This window comes from Oratosquilla oratoria, chromosome 42, assembly GCF_046742065.1.
Source record: "Oratosquilla oratoria isolate Oo_2021 chromosome 42, ASM4674206v1, whole genome shotgun sequence".
Lineage (NCBI taxonomy): Eukaryota > Metazoa > Arthropoda > Malacostraca > Stomatopoda > Squillidae > Oratosquilla > Oratosquilla oratoria.
The window spans coordinates 23,250,531-23,267,005 of record NC_134818.1 but is presented as its reverse complement, the minus strand read 5'-3'; the positions used below and the strand labels follow the sequence as shown (position 1 = coordinate 23,267,005).

Genomic DNA, 16,475 nt, shown 5'->3' with positions numbered 1-16,475 from the left:
TCAAACTAGAACAAAGTAAGCATTAAATTGGAGATCACTAACAAAGGTCACTGAAGCGACAATGGACCTCTGGCGCGAGGAGGGCGAAGGGGGACGAAGGGGAAAAATGGGTTTGTGAGGGGCGATGGGCACCACAAAAGGAGGAGGGCGCCGAAGAGGACCCCGAGATGGGAGTGGAAAAGGAGACTCACCGGTAAAGTGGGTCCAAGAAAGTGCGCGCGCGCGAGTGTAGGAGCCGCCGCCGCCAGAGAAAAGGAACAGAAAATGAGTAACGGGACTGCAGGGGATAGAGGGCGCCGGGCGGGAACCGAAGTGCCCAACAGACGAAACAGCGCCCCAAGGGCGCGGGGAGGCAAGATGGACGCAATGGCGCCTGGCGGGCGGAGGGGAGGGGGGCGCAGCGCGGGTGAGGGGGGCGCGGCGCGAGAGAAGAGGAGGGCGCCGAGTGGCGAGGGGGGCGCCGGGCGAGGGGAAGGGTACAGCGAGGAAACCAGCACTTGGTGGGACAGTGTTGTTCTACCTGTGGTGGGGAGAGGACCGATAGTGGCAGCTCCTCCTACCTCCCCCTCCTCCTCCTCCTAGTCCTCACATCCTCTAGCGCCGCCGTCTTCTCCTCCTTCTCCTCCTCCCCCTCCCCCTCCTGCTGTTACTACACAACGAGGAGCGGGGGAAACGAGGCTCGGAGGTCATCTCGATCACCGTCACGTGACTTGGCCAATGATGAGAATAAAGAGGAGGATCGCCGTTTCATTATCAAACAATTACCAAATGCATTACGCACGGGGCCGTCACGCCATCCGTGTCAACCATCAGATGACCCGTGTCGTCTGTCACGCGAGGTCGTGTTCCTCCTAATCATGCAATCGCGGCCGCTGATCTATTGCAAGCGGCAGACGGCTTGTTCCGGTCAACAGGCTGGCCGCCAGCGGGAAGTTAAGAGAAGAGGGGCGTCTCCCCCCCTTCCCCTCCTCTCCCTCCTCCCTCGGGCAGCGCCGACAGATACTCGAAACTTGGCTGAGACGTCAGTAGGGCTTCGGCCCAGAAAGCCATCACACATCGAATGAAGTAGAACGAAGAAGAAAATCATACACATGTCCGCATTACCGACTTGAGTTTCTGAGACTTGCGCGGAAGCGCTGCATATGAATGAAACGGGAAATTGCTTATTTGGTGAAACTGGCAACAGTTCATGAATGAGAGGAACCTCGTTTCGACAGAGGCAGATGAGGCTTGTGCCAGTGACTATAGACGAAAAAAGACTATAATGTCCAGTCCAATGCGACAAGTTAACAGCTAACATGACCCACCTCTCCTGGCTTTGAACAACATTTCAACCAGAGTAGAAAGTGACTTGAACATTAACGATGATATGAACGAAGTGATGTGGAAAAGTCTGACATGATCTAGGATATCTTGACCGAAGTATTGTGAAACAGCTAAGAAAGCACATGTGACCGATGGACTAAGTTAAGTGAAAAAAAGTTAAAGAAGTGTACTGGACCCCTCCGGAAGTGACGGGGTGGAAAAAGAGTGGGGTGTGTATTGGGGGGCGCGGGGGGGAGGGGAAATGAACGAAGCAGAGTGAACGATAACCCAAGGGGCAACTATACTAAGTGTAGTGGAAAAAATAGGGAAAGTTGAAGATAATGAAATGAAAAGTGTTTTGAAAGGAGACGTAGAAATGAGCAAGAGGAAAGAGACAGAAAGGTTAAAAACAGGACCCATGGAGTGACAAAGATAAGTCTATAGAAACGAATAGACAAGTTGTGATGACCTAGATATGAAAATCACCATCCATACGTGTTATTGTACTTATATGGAAGTGAGTTTGGCAAGATAACAGGAAACAGGGGGGTTCATGAGAAACAAGTAGCTATGATCAAGAGTGACAATTACCGTGACAGGACAAAATAAATGAACACGAAGTGTGACAAGTAATAAAAGTAAAAAACAAAGTATCAAATAAAAAATCTGGTGGCAGTAGGAAAAAAGTGACGAGAGGCAAAAGGGAGAAGACGTGGGAAGAAGGAAACGGCAGGCGCGCGCCTCACCCGCGCATGCGCCCAAGAGCAGTGACGACGAGGAGGAAGCACGGGTAGCCAACTTACAGGCGCAGAGTGAAAGACGTGAGAGAAGGAGAACGCGTAGCCTCCCGTACAGGAGAGAGAGAGAGAGAGAGAGGGGCTCGGTGCCACCGCCGGCAGGTGGTGACCACACAGGACACGTGATACGAGAGGATATTTAAAGAAATAAGACGATCTCACAGAAGGAAAAGGCCAATAGAGTATACAGAAGCAGAGCAAGCAGGCAAAGGAAGACAAGAATTGAGAACAACTGAGAAGAGCCAGAGGACACACAAGGAGGACCCAGGAAGGTCACCTTTTGGGTGAGTTGTGCAGTGTTGTCTTCCTAACATAAATAAAAAGTTTTGTTGTAAGATTATAAAGCAAGCATTTTCCAGAAATAGGGCGGCCTAATAGGTCGCTTGTACTACGGATACCATGACCATGACATGCGATAAAGAAGCCACGCACAACACAATAGCAAAGGAAATTCGTATAGCTATTATGTTACTTGAAGAAATGATCTCTTGTTTTAAAAAATTCATAATGTAAGTGCAATCGCCTTGATGCTACACCTTCTTCCGAGGATGTGTCTACACGTGGCAAGTCTGGCATCGCTGGAGAGTCACCCGTAAGTTGGATTTTGTCGAAAGTGAGAGATCTACGTCTTTCCATCTTGCCGTTTACTCTTCATGGCTGATGGTCACTGTGATTCAAAAGGAGAAGGTGACTGGGATGAGGCAGGCGGAGGGAGGGGGTTGCAGGCCTAATGTTATAAATGGGGGATCCGCTATCCTGTTTCCAAAAATTCCTTGGAATGGATATCTCATGACGAAGATGGCAGCCTTAAGGATTCCCGAAGTATTGGTCGCTGGAGATTAGGAGGGTGAAGGGTGAATGGGTATTGTGAAAGTGTCAGGTGCTATCAAGAGCTGTCGGCGTTTTCTGGATGCTACAGTAACTGGGATAACACAGTGAGATGTCAGCGAGTTCATGAGGTCTCAACTGCTGACAGTCATCGGGTTTCGCGTGAGCGTTTCAAGAACGTGGAATTCTTCGGCGGTTTCTGTAAGCTTCCAGCCGAAGACCAGATGGCCCTCTACGGGTGGCCATCGATGGTCTTCGGTAGCTTCAAGAGCCGTAGTTTTGCCGCGACTTGGTGAAAACTGATGATGTTTTAAGGTCCAGCAAAGTGGCGCAGTGATGTTTCGGGCAGTTCTGAGTTTTCGATGAGGTTCGAACTTCTTCGGGGTTGGGGAAGGTTTTCGTTCCCAAAGAGGTTTCCGAGAGTAAATACTCAGGGTCTATAAGTACTATTTCAGAGTTCGGAGTTTTTTCGTACTCTGATCCTGTTGCCTTGATAAAGACCCGTGGATGATTTATTTTTGAGTATCTTTGGGCTAAAAAAATATATATTCCCTGGAGGGATTCTTTTCGAAACTATTTCTTCAGCGAGCTTCGACAGCCGCCGCGTGGAACGTTTGAGTTAGATTTCGACTCTGTTCCACAAAGCTCGAGAGGAGCTTTATGTTCTACTTTATCTTTCAAAGAGTCTTGGCTCCCCCCACTGAAAAGGGGAAATTTTTATTTTCAGATATATTGTCATGATCATGAACAGATTTTTGGAGATACTTTGTTTCGTTATGGATGATTTCTTTGCTACTTATGGGGTGCCAAGGAGAAGAGATAGCCTGTCGACGCTCCCCCCCCGTTCAAAAAAGAGAAAAAGTAATACTAGTATACAAGGGATTAATGAATGGGGGGTGTTACGTCGATGGATATAATCCCCATGGAAAAGTACCACCCTGCACGAAAGGAGTTAAAATCCAATCGAGATTAACAACTGCCTAGTGATACCCTATCTACTTAGTGCACAGAATACCTGTCCGAACGGGAGACACAAACACACAGACAAACACACACATACACGCACACACACGCACGCACACACACACACACACACACACACACACACACACACACACACACACACACACACAACGTTAAAAAAAAATTATATCCATTATTTCCGAGACTCCCATACTTGCAAGACCTATATTCAAGAAAATGTGTACTTTGAATAAAGCGCAAAATATGTAACATCTGAAAGATTTATAATGTTCTTTGGCATATTTTTACAGCGCAGAGAACAATTCATTGAGAAGTCACACATATACCGACCTCTTGCACGATGTCAAACTATTTTCGACACTAAAGGACAGGCGATTCTATCCAGCCGAGGGACACACTCTCTGCAATCCTTTCACTGTCATTGATGTCTTTAGAAATTGATAACAAGTCCTTCTATCCTTAGAACTATATCAAGTCTAAGTGGTTTTAAAAAAAGTGATATTTGAGGAGGGAGGGACAGAAGCAGTTAGAAGTGATCAGCACTGCACTCATTTTTTTTTTGAGTAAAGATAAGTTTCCAGTCATAAAAAAAATACGTGAATCTGGTCCGTAGGGGAGTCATTTAAATTCTTCCATACGATTTTAGTCAGCCAAGGAGACTCACCTGTACGGTGAACGGTGAATGCAAGATACAGTACACTACACTACACAACACTTGTTCGTTAACACTCTCGTACTGGATGACATTTTTATTTTTAATGTAACTCCCAGTTCTTTCATTCAGCTTAGTGAGAAGGTGTAGCACTAAGGTGATCGCGCTCATTATTACCAACTGGACAGATACTACGAGTGGAGTTCCTCGGGGTTCCATTCTTGTACTACTTCTATTCATAGTGCATATCACTGGCACAGACCATGGAGTGAAATCTACTCTATAAAGATTTGTTGATCATACTAGTCTACCTGGTCTTGCTTTGCTTTTCTTCTCTACCTCTCGTTGGAGTCCCCGAAGTCTTCTCCATCCTTCCGGAGCCTAATTCTTTCTCCACGAACGTCTTGCCTGTCCATTCCCTGATGTTGCCTGTCCATCCTTTCAATTATCAGCCCCTCCTCCACTCTACCGTATCTTGTAGTACAGTCATTACAAGGCCATTTGATCGCGTTACATGGCCGTACCACCGAAACTTTCTTTTCTTCTTCGTAGTGATGAAGAGGACTTCGTTAGCTGGAGGGTTTGGTGGACTTGTTTGTTGGTTTGACGCGGTCTAGATGTGAGATGTCTGGGATGTTATTCAGGAGTACCTCATCATAACACTACGGTGCGGGTCCAAGTCTTGTATGCACACGATACAATTGCCTTCAATTGTCTGATTTTATGTTTCGTTGTGGTGTTGTTGTCTCACCATCATTCTTAGCGGAGTCACTGCGCGGTTCTTGTGAGGTTTTCGGGTCTTGACCCTCTGTCACTGATAACTGTTGCGAGACACTTGGAGCTGTTGTAGTGTCACTAGGTTCTGTCCTTGTAACGCGATGACTGTCGAGATGGTACCAAGGGACATACCGGGACCCAGTAAAGAATAGCAAATGATCACTCGAGTCAATTGGTTCGTCAAGAAGGTTGAGACAAACCAGAGCAATGGTTCAAAAAGTGACTAAAGAATTGGCCCCAAAATAAATGTAAAGTAGAAATAATTACAAAACTGACTAGTTATTTGCAAATAAACAAGTAGGGACATCTGGCTTTAAAAATTCAATCATCCCCAAGTAGAATCTTTAGTTCCTCATTTGAAATATGCTGTTTCCGTATGGTTCCCGAATCTATGAAATTGGCAGGTTGAAGAGGATTCAACAGTGAACTACAAAAATTATATAGAACATAAAAAATCATACGAAAACTGTAAAATATTTGAATAAATTTTTTCCTAAAACCGGAAGTTCTTGGAAAACCTTATACAAGTCTTCAAGACTAATAATAATTACAACTATTAATGTTAATGATGATAATGATGACAATAATGATAATTAGAAATAGCAATAATGATAATAATGATAATAATAATAATAATGATAGCAATGACTAATAAAAATAATAGTTATAATAATAGTAATAGTAGTGATAACAATAATGATCACAATAGTAAGAATAAAAAAATAACCAATATTGATAATGATGATTATAATAATAATAGTAATAATAATAGCAATGAAAATAGTTATAATAATAATAATAGTGATAATGATAATGATAATGACAATAGTAACAATAATAATAGTAATAATAATTCATGATAATAATAATAATGATAATAGTAATAACAATGATAATAATTGTAATAATGATAGTGGTAGTGATAATAATAATGATGGTAATAATAATCAATAACAATATAATCATTATAGTGATAGCAATGACATCAACAATAATTAAAATGATAGTAGTAGTATTGATAATAATAATGATGATAATAGCAACAATAGTAACAATGATAATAATAGTAATAACAATAACAATAATAATAACGATAACAATAATAACAATAACAATAATAACAATAACAATAATAGTAATGATAATAAATAAAAGTCATCATAATATAATTCTTTATACTAAATATCATCCTAGATAAGAAATAATGGCCTCAAGCTGGCAGGACGTAGATTTAACCAAGAGATAGGTAGGACCACTATTATCAACCAACTGTCATTCAGTTCGAAGTGCTGATATTCTCTTGGATAAACTCCAACACATGTTGTAATGTCAACCAAATGTTTGTTTGCTTGTTTTATTTCCCTGTCTGTGTATTTACTTTTTCTGCATCCAGCCTTGTTTTGGGCCAGGTATTTTGTCCTGGTTTCACAGTGCAGTTTATTGTAATCGTAAGTCATCTTATACGAATGGAGTTCAAGTTTATAGAAGGGGGATTTTATCTGAGAGGAACATTTCAGAATACTTGACCGGTTCATCAAATGCCGAGGATCAAGAGAGCCTCAGCTAGTCTACCCGCTCCATGAGCCGCGCTGCATCGATGGATGTAGTCCTTAAGCAAATATAAAGCATCTCAAAGTAGACAAACACTACGATTTATCTTCAGCGCTGCATTGAAAGTTGTGCTATATATTATTCTCCAAAATAAACATGACGATATGTTTTGCATGCGAAAATGAGCATTATAAATCGTCATGGGAAAAAAAATAAGCTTCACGATATATCATAGACACGAAATCATATATTTCCATCAAACTCGAACATCAATTATATTTCACATACTCAAAATGTGCATTAGATAAGCTTGGTTGAGCCAAAATCGTTTCAATATACTTTACATACGAAAATAATCCCCCCGTAATATTTCTTACATGAGAGAAAAAAATATATATTATGATATTTTAGACTCTCTAAGGAATGTGCGTACACACACACACACACACGCAAATACCCAGAGAGGTTTTCTCATGGAGGGGGTAGGTTGAGGTAGTTCAACAAATTACACATCGTAATAACTTGTTACACACGCACACTCTGAAGGCAGCAATGTAGACGTAAACTTAACATGATAGATAAAAATGTGTGTGTTTGTGTGTGTGTGTGTGTGTGTGTGTGTGTGTGTGTGTGTGTGTGTGTGTGTGTGTGTGTGTGTGTGTGTGTGTGTGTGTGTGTGTGTGTGTGTGTGTGTGTGTGTGTGTGTGTGTGTGTGTGTGTGTGTTTCGTCCTTCCATGTATATAAACACCGAAGGACTGAAACATGGATGTGAAGGGAATTACCACGTTGTGGGCGCACGCACGGCAACTGTGGAGGAAGATGATATTCACATATGAGGAACTCAGGTCAAACAGAATGGAAGAGGAGTAGATGACGACAACAAGACGCAGATTTGGGCTACATGACGAAGCAGGCCTGGGCGTCACCCGTCATTGGGCGCCAACGCTTTAACAACTGTTTTCGAGTTGTCGCCGGTTGATTCAATTCGCCTTTGAAGTGTTCTATAGCCAGTAAAGTTGAGACTAAAGCCGGGCAGCAAGCCAGACATAAACCACAAAGGAAGAAGGATCACTTGGGAGCCAATGGGAGGTGGGAGAAGTCTGAGTAATGAAGCCTAAGCATCATCTTACTGGGAATTTAGTACATAGAGTGACAGCGCTAAGCTCGCATAATCTATAGGATTGCAGCGAGTCCACACTGAAGAACTTTGGGTTCCTCAATAGGATCAGGTGGGAAAGTAGGTAGGTTCCTAGATATCTTCGGTTTGATATTGCTGGGTGTATGGACAGGTCTCTGCAACAAGGATTATGCAAATTGCACAGGGACAAAAGGACTATATAGTCTTGGCTGGATGAGAAGCATACAGAAAGACACACTGATAGATAGAGAGAGAGAGAAAAGAGTGTGTGAGAGAGAAAATACAGAAAGAGAGAGAGAACGAGGGAGAGATAGAGAGAGAGAGATAGAAAGAGAAAGAGAAGAGAGAGAGATAGAAAGAGAAAGAGAAGAGAGAGGGATAGAAAGAGAAAGACAAGAGAGAGAGAGAACGAGAGAGAGGGTGGCGGAAATAGAGGGAGTCAAGGTAGCTACAGAAAGATAGATAGACCCAGAGAGAGAGAGAGAAAGGGAGAGAGAGAGAGAGAGGGAGAGAGAGAGAGAGAGGGAGAGAGAGAGAGAGGGAGAGAGAAAGAGGGAGAATACAAACATACAAACCCGAGTAGCCCAGAAGATCGGCTGTCATAAATCTTCCATTTAAAAAGGCAAATCGTGCGACCGAAAAGACGTCTAATTCTATTACCCGCCACGTCCTTTCGCGATGGGGGAATGTGAAAAAAATAAAATAAAATAAAATAAATAAATTGGTGAGAAACGTCGAGTGCATTATTCAATGCCGAGAAGGTCATGGAATTATGACTTTCCTGAACACAACGAAATCGGAGTAAGGGAGGAGGCGGGGTACTGGGTCACGACTTGTGACGTCAAGTCGTCGTCTTAGTTGTCCTGAGCAGTAAAGGAAGGAATAGCCGAGGGAGCTGAGCAAGAACAGTTTCTAGCCGTAAGGAAAAGAAAAAATAGTAATAATGATAAAATAGAATAAAATAGAATAAAATAAAATAATATAAAATAAAATAAAGAAATTAATAAATAGATAAAAGTGAAAACCTGACGCCAGGAGGAATTTGGTTGCCACCAAAGTCTCACTTTACGTGCTCTAACTTGCAGGGCAAGTGGCAGCCACCGGTACCTGGTGAAGTCTGAGTTAGAATCCAGCGTGCTACTGCGACCAAAGACCAAGCCGCCGACAGTCCACACCATGAAGTGATCTCAACGCATACAGTGGAGATCTCATGGACATTACAAACTGTTCTTGGAGAAGTAGATATAATAAGAAGAAGACGAATAATAATAAAAATAAGTAGTCGTAGAAGAAGAAAAAGAAGAGTAGAAACTGCATTTTCTTTTTTGATCTTGATAATTAAATCTTTGAAGTGCGACGATATAAGTGACCAGAAGAAAGTTATGGACAGATGAAAAGATGACGCGGGTCTAAAGGATGTTCTTCGCATCTACTCCGTATATCGAGGTCATGAGGAAAGGGCTCTATATCATGAAGCTGTCGGGCCTGCTGGGGGAGTGCTATGCCTCGCTGCATTGCCTTTGGTCCAAGGAGTGAGGGGGTGCAGGGATGACCTTTCACCCATGAGGTGCTGAGATAAGAGGGGCGATAAATGGGTGGGTTTTAATGTGTTTGAAGTGGGTGAGGGCTTTGATTCGACCAGCCTCCTTATAAGGGGAAAGGGCCTTTTGGTATTCATATATATATATTACCACAGCAGCGGTGTCAACCATTACCGCGAAGGGTGCATATGCAATACGATCATCTTTCATAGTTACATGTATGTCTTCCGTCTTATAGAACGTTCTCACTTAGGGTAACAACGGGGAAAGAGGACAACCCAAAAAGTGCTCTTCAGAAGACCCTTCTAACTTTCGTCATCCATTCTTCTATTTACAGTACATAAGAACATAAGAATGAAGGAGACTGCAAGAGACCATAAGGCCTATACTAGGCTGCTCCGTAAAACTAGTTTCGTCAACATTAACCTACGCTCACACAATACAGACATCATTACCATCGGCGCAACACAGCATAGCCAGCGGCACAATATCATCCTCCGTTAGGGTGTCTTACCAACCCCAGGAACGTTGCCGACTAGCTTGAGGGCGCGGTTCTCCTGCAAGAGACCCGATACAATACATTGATTGATGGATTGATTTGGTAAGGTTTCTTTTCTTCGTCCATCCACTTGTCAACCCATGCCAACAACTGCCAACAACCAAGGATCCATTCCTACGCTGGCGCGCTGGTTTCGATCTCGCCACGGACCCGGGTCTGAATCCAGAAGCTACCGGAGGCAATACGAATAGATTTAGAACAACTCGAAAATGTGCTTTAGACCTCATCGGAGGAATGACGCACTTCGTGGCTTTTGTTTTGGCTAAGAACAGGAAGCGATGCCAAGCAGACGAGGTAGCTGAATCCCCCTTTCCCCCTTCTCCCATTGTCTAAATCTATTTCCCACCTTAAAAAAAAATAGTAACGAGGATAGAATATTAAGTGCGTCACCGGGTTGATAGATCAGATGCGCAGTTGACACTAGGGTAGAATTAGATGAATACAGTAAATTAAAAAACAAATGTACAATAGCTAAATTATCCATTCCAAGAAACTGCTGCTGTTGCCACGTGGGAGTCTCCTGGGCTTCGTTCCCACGGGCGCAGTCAACCTCTTTCTAGTGAAGGAAGCCACGATCGCGGCACACCACATAAAATGAACCCCCAAGACCTCGCCCTTCCTCAGTGTTAAGAACAGGAGAGGCGATTTCCTCCACCCTGGGAAGCAAGGCACCCCCCCTACCCTCCCTCCCTCCCTCCCTCCCTCTTCCCTTGGGCGTGACAAAAATCCTTACAATATATCGCCGTGGCAAGTATCAGATGTCATATTTGTTCAATTGAACAGGAGCAGGCATGGGTTTGACTCATGTAAAATAAAATAAAATATTAGTGAGTTGGCGTTGGTGGTGAGGTCCATCACCCATATACGTAGCGGGTAGGACAGACATTGATGTGAAGACGAATATTCATTGTTCTAAGTACCTTTGATTTGTATTTACAAAATTCGTCGGCTGCCCGACGCCACAGTGCAGACAACGATACACAATACCGACTGTGCTATTTAGGCAGTCTTTACAATAAAACCCGTGATATTGTTCCTCAAGGACAGAAACACTGGTGAACTGTAGGTGACGAAATATATTACAATTCTCTACAGTCTACATTAGACCAATCGTCCTCTCCTTGGGGGCGTATTCAAGAACATTGGGCAAACCACGTCAACACCGTACGTGTCATCGATGTGGGTCGAAGGTGATCCCCAATTTCTTCTTCATTTCGAACAAAGCGTTCTCGAGCTCTGTCAACGACGTCATGGCGTCGGATATTTTTGGATCAAGGCAGAACACCATTCTTTTGCCGCAGAAAATACTAGCTGAAAAAATAAGCTTGGAAATGAATGGTTTTATGACAAACCCTCATCAACGGTACTAATCTCATTGAAATCCTCACAAAGGTGATGTTACATTTTATTACAATGATAAAGTATGATGACAAGGTACCTTTCGATCCACAACAAGATCTGATAATAAATGATAAGAATAATCGTCTTGGCTGGTGAAGTTGTTTCTACATAGGTTGAGGCCATTATGTCTCGTCCAGTTAGTATCTAGTGTTAAAATAATTTCAGTTTTGATATTATCGGGTTCTTTTAAAATCTCAAGGTTATATAAACTTTCCTCTGAGTCTCAATTTTTTATTTACTAATTTTTATCTATTTTTATTTATTTCTTTATTAGGTTTTGAGATAGGCTCAAATGCTTTAATCGGTTATCGTAAACTTCGTTTCTTGAAATTCGGTATGAACTTTGACTCACCATTGTACCCTTTCTAATCTGCCGATGTTTTGATACGATTTAGAAGCTATACGGAAACGGAATATATTCCAAGTGCGGGCAGAGTCAAAAAGAAGAGCTAAAAGCTCTCCACAAGGTTGAACACGGAATCCGCACTGACGATCACGGACAGAAAACGTTGAATAATTTTCCTATTAAAAATAAATTAAAAAACTTTTATAAACAGGACATTATTGGACAGTAGTTAGTGGGTTGTGAGAAGTTATTCTTCTTTAGAATAGATTGAATTAAGGCATGCATCCAGCATAAAGGGAAGGAGCAATTTGATAGAGATAGTTTGTCTAGGTAGGGAGTCAGTACGGAAGCAGTTTCTAGACCAATAGCGGGTATTCTATCCCTACCTGCCCTCTTGTTTCATAGCCGGTAAGGACAGGAAAATCAGAATCTGAAGTAATTTGGAAGGGAATTATAAGTAAGACAAGAGGGAGAAGGTGCGGATGGAACAGCATCAGAATTGTTCGAAATAATTCTTAGTGAAACCTTCAACAAAAATGTTCAGTCTTTTCCCAGGAAGAGACAAGACACTGTTGGTACTGCGGGAAAGTGGATGTAAAGAGGAAAATATGGACAATTCTTTTATTCTAATGCTTTTCGTTAAGTGCCAGAAATCATGGGAGGAATTTAAAGAGAAAATATCTTGACACTTCTCATTGATATATAAATATCTGACATAATGGTAGCCATATTCTTTACGACTGCGGACTAAAGTGAATAATTTTATGACTTAGCAGTGTGAATGGTACGATATCAATTGCAAGTCTTGTTCCTACCTTGAGTAGCACAAAATTTTTATAAAATCCTTTCGATTTTTTTTAGTTAACGCAGTGGCACTAATCATATAAACCAGCAACGAAAATCATTCTATTATTTTTTTTGGTTACCATCAAACGATTTTTTTCATTCAAAGGGGATAAGACCCCCAAAGTCATTTAAGGGTTTATAACTACAAATTTTGGATAAACTTTTTTTTTTCTTAAGTCGATAATGTTATTCTATATTTCATTTCTATTTCGGCAAAATTCAAATTGCAAGGAAATGTAATACGAATACTGTGGTGAGGAGATTTGAGTGTTAGATTTCCTGAATTAGTAAAACAATTTTTACAATCGTAATTGAATATTGGAATGAATCTGTCTGCCTCCCAGGCGCGGTTGGCAGACAGACAGATGGTCAACCTTCAGACATCCAATGAGTTTACAATTGCCTGAGTCATGTCTCAGACCCACGACTGGCTAAGAATCCGCTTAATTAATCCCTTCCCTCGCCGCCACCACACGGTACCGGACGATCATTGTCCTAATATACCGGTTGTCGTCAGGCGATTTTATTCATCTGCGCATGGCCGCAGAATCTAGGACCCTCAGAGGGCCTCCAAAGAGGGGCCACAACCCGAAAATTGGTTAGTGATCCTTAGTGATTGATTATATTCAGTGTCGAAAGGCTCTTTTGGAGGCCAGAGAACAGCAGTACATAAGCATGGGGTATGCGAAGAAACGGGCTGAGAACCTCTAGAATAGAGCCGTTGGTGACGCCGGTGACGAGAGCAGGCGACGCTTCCTTGTACGAGTTTCACAGTCAGGTGAACGATAACGACGTTCAAGGCTATCTCACCAGCGATTCTATCCTTAGGAAATATCGCACCGAAGAGATGGACTTGCAGATGTGGTGCAGGAAATACCTAAGGAGTGGAGCAGCACAACGGAGGAGCAATATACTTTAAAAGTGATCATTATTCTTCTTTGAGTGAGGATTATTTTCCTGTCATAAAAGAATGCTGCTTATGATCCTGTACTAATACCACTGCCTGATTCATGGAATTCTTTGTTAATAACAAAAATGTTAATAATGATAGAATAAACTGAATAGTTCTCCAGAATGTATTCATACTCGACAAAGTTAACATTTTCTTTGTTACGCAAAACACTAACTAGCCACTGGCGAGCTTGAGTGGGGTACTTGATCTCCTCTTCCGTAATTGCTTGATTAATGATAAAACCTCAGACTGCGGAACTGGAGCGGTCGTTGGAGCTCCGAGCAACAGCAACGGCAAGTGTAGCACAGTACGTTTCGCAAGAGAGAACACCTGAACTTCAAAATAATGGAAAAAGACATTACCAACATCAATGATAATAAAAATAACATCATAAATTAGTGAACAACAAATAAAACAATAAAACAAATGAAAAAATAAAGCATAAATAATTAATATAAATAAGATATGTTTCATAGCGAACATAATCATTCAAGCTAAATCTAGACGTTGTTGGATTGAGCATCTTGAGAGATTGGTAACTGTTTGAGACGTGTTGGCACACATAAAAAGTCAATACTGCCTAACGACATACGATTTTCTTGAGCTTGGAAAAATATAAAATGGTTACAGGACATAAATGAATAAGAAAAATAATTACAAATAAATAAACAAACAAACAAATAGATTAGTAGATGAATAAAAATATCAAACTAATATTGAAATGTATGAATACAAACTAGTAAGACTCTATTGTTTTTTTTTTCTCAACTTGCTAACCACTTACCGCTCTGCAAGGTATTAATTCAAGACAGTGATCACTCACTGATGGGAATCGAAGAGAAGTGAGGGACTTGAACTCGCGAAGAGTTCATTGTATTCAAGTATGGGAATATTGATAAGTTCGTCGCGTTTAAAAGCGTATACAATGTGGGACAACCACAGTTAACTAAGCCGGATTGAGCTACAGAGGCTGTATCGTCAACCCGGGGGTTAGGCCGGTGATCTTGCAGTGAATCACAAAACCTAAACACACTTACTTTCAACTATAAGTAATCAATTGAAAAGGTCATTAAAATAAACCTAAGCTATCAAAACATCAGATTTAAGGATTTATCAAAGCAAAATCTTAGATAAATTCCTTAAACGCAAAACCTTGCCCTGATATAACCAAAACAATTTTGGGTTAGTTTGAGCAAAACCTGCTACCTGTTTGACGCCTAGTAATTTTATTCCACTTTAGACAAGACTTTGTGAGCATTTAACCTCTTTGCAATGACGGGTTTAATATATCTAAACTTGCACACCGTTACCCGCAAAGCGAGGTGGATAGGCGTAAGATGGGTACATCCCTCCCCTCGTGTTGGAGTAGCTGTGCTGGACTTGCTGATGACGCAGAACTAAAGACACAAAAGCTTTCTTTGAGCTTCACAGATCTTCATGGCAGGTAAGATGAAAGTGGACAGATTAATTTATAAACACAACGAACTCACCAAGGAAGGAAGTCAGCATCGTTACAGAAAATAAAGATAAATAAATATAGTAAAAATAAAAACTACAAGAAAATATCCAGTAGAACGGGATACTAGTGAGATTAAATTGGAACTCAAGGAATAAAAAAAATGTGGGGGACGATTAAGTGTTTGGAGTTAATGGGAGCGCTAATAACAGGCTGTTGAAATAAATGGACCCGAGATTATAAGACATGACAAAATGACTCACTTCCTAAGAGTTACTAAACATTCGAAATGGGCTTTCTAATTCGCGCCTCTAAGTTTACATAACCAATGAGCTCATCGCGTCGACGTAACTCCAAAACGGGAACAGGTTCCCGAAGGGCTGAAAATCTCGGAAAATATGTGATCCCGCCTGAAGATTTCGTGCCGGTGCAAAATGGAGGGACCGAGAACCGAAGGAACTAATTATACAACTGTTGATAAGTGAAGTGTTAAGAACAGGTATTCCAAGGGAGGGCAGCCCATACCGCAAAGGTAAATTAGTAAGAGGAAGGCCATGGGATATGATAGATCGAAAGAACTGGAGTAGTGTACTTGATCAAGACCGAAACGCACCAGTGGGGGCAACTAGAGGAGGACATGTTAGCGGCAGAATCTCCAACAACAATGGAAGGAAGGAAACTAAAATGAGCTTGGTGCTGGCCGACAGTGATGACCCTCATGGGAGCCCAGGTTGATATTAACCGCCTCATCATAATGAATACTTGGTAAAGTCGTACAGAATATTCTATTTGCCTATTCTATTTATTTGTTCATCAACTTATCTATTCATTCATTTATTTAATTATGTATCTATTTATTTATTTACTTTTCTTCAAGACTTTAAGGGCCGCGAAAAGTTAGAATATGACGACTTGTCTCGGAAAGGTTGGTAATCTTGAATGTATAACATAACTGATAATAATGAAGTTAGCTTTGCTAACGAAAAATAAAAGAAAATAGAATATCATTATCGCTTGTGTCATATTACCTCGTACAAAATCATAAATAGGATTTTCGTTTGTGGTCTTAAGTTCGTATATACCTCAGTTCAAAACAAAAATATGTCAAAATAAGATACATACGACATAGTTTTACATTATAATTAACAGTTGAAAAACATTACATTCAGTCAACGATAACCAGCGTCTCTATCCTTGTTGCGACTAAGAGGTGGAGTCACAGAGAAGGGATTTAGAAAGGGCATCGGAAATTAAAAGTGACTCAGCATTCTTTTCTTGTGTCGAGACTGGTCTTCAATCATAAAAGAATGCTGCATGCCTCTGGTCCGTAGGGGGTGTCAT

The 16,475-nt window shown here is 41.5% G+C and overlaps 1 protein-coding gene across 1 annotated transcript in view; it reads left to right on the top strand.

The window, feature by feature from the left end:
• Positions 1-1,593: 1,593 nt before the first annotated feature.
• Positions 1,594-16,475, top strand: part of LOC143021451 (R-spondin-4-like) — a 291,292-nt gene continuing 276,410 nt past the window's right edge. The window contains exon 1 of the mRNA XM_076178941.1: positions 1,594-2,386. The gene's annotated coding sequence lies outside the window, so the exon portion shown is untranslated. The remainder of the gene's footprint in view (positions 2,387-16,475) is intronic.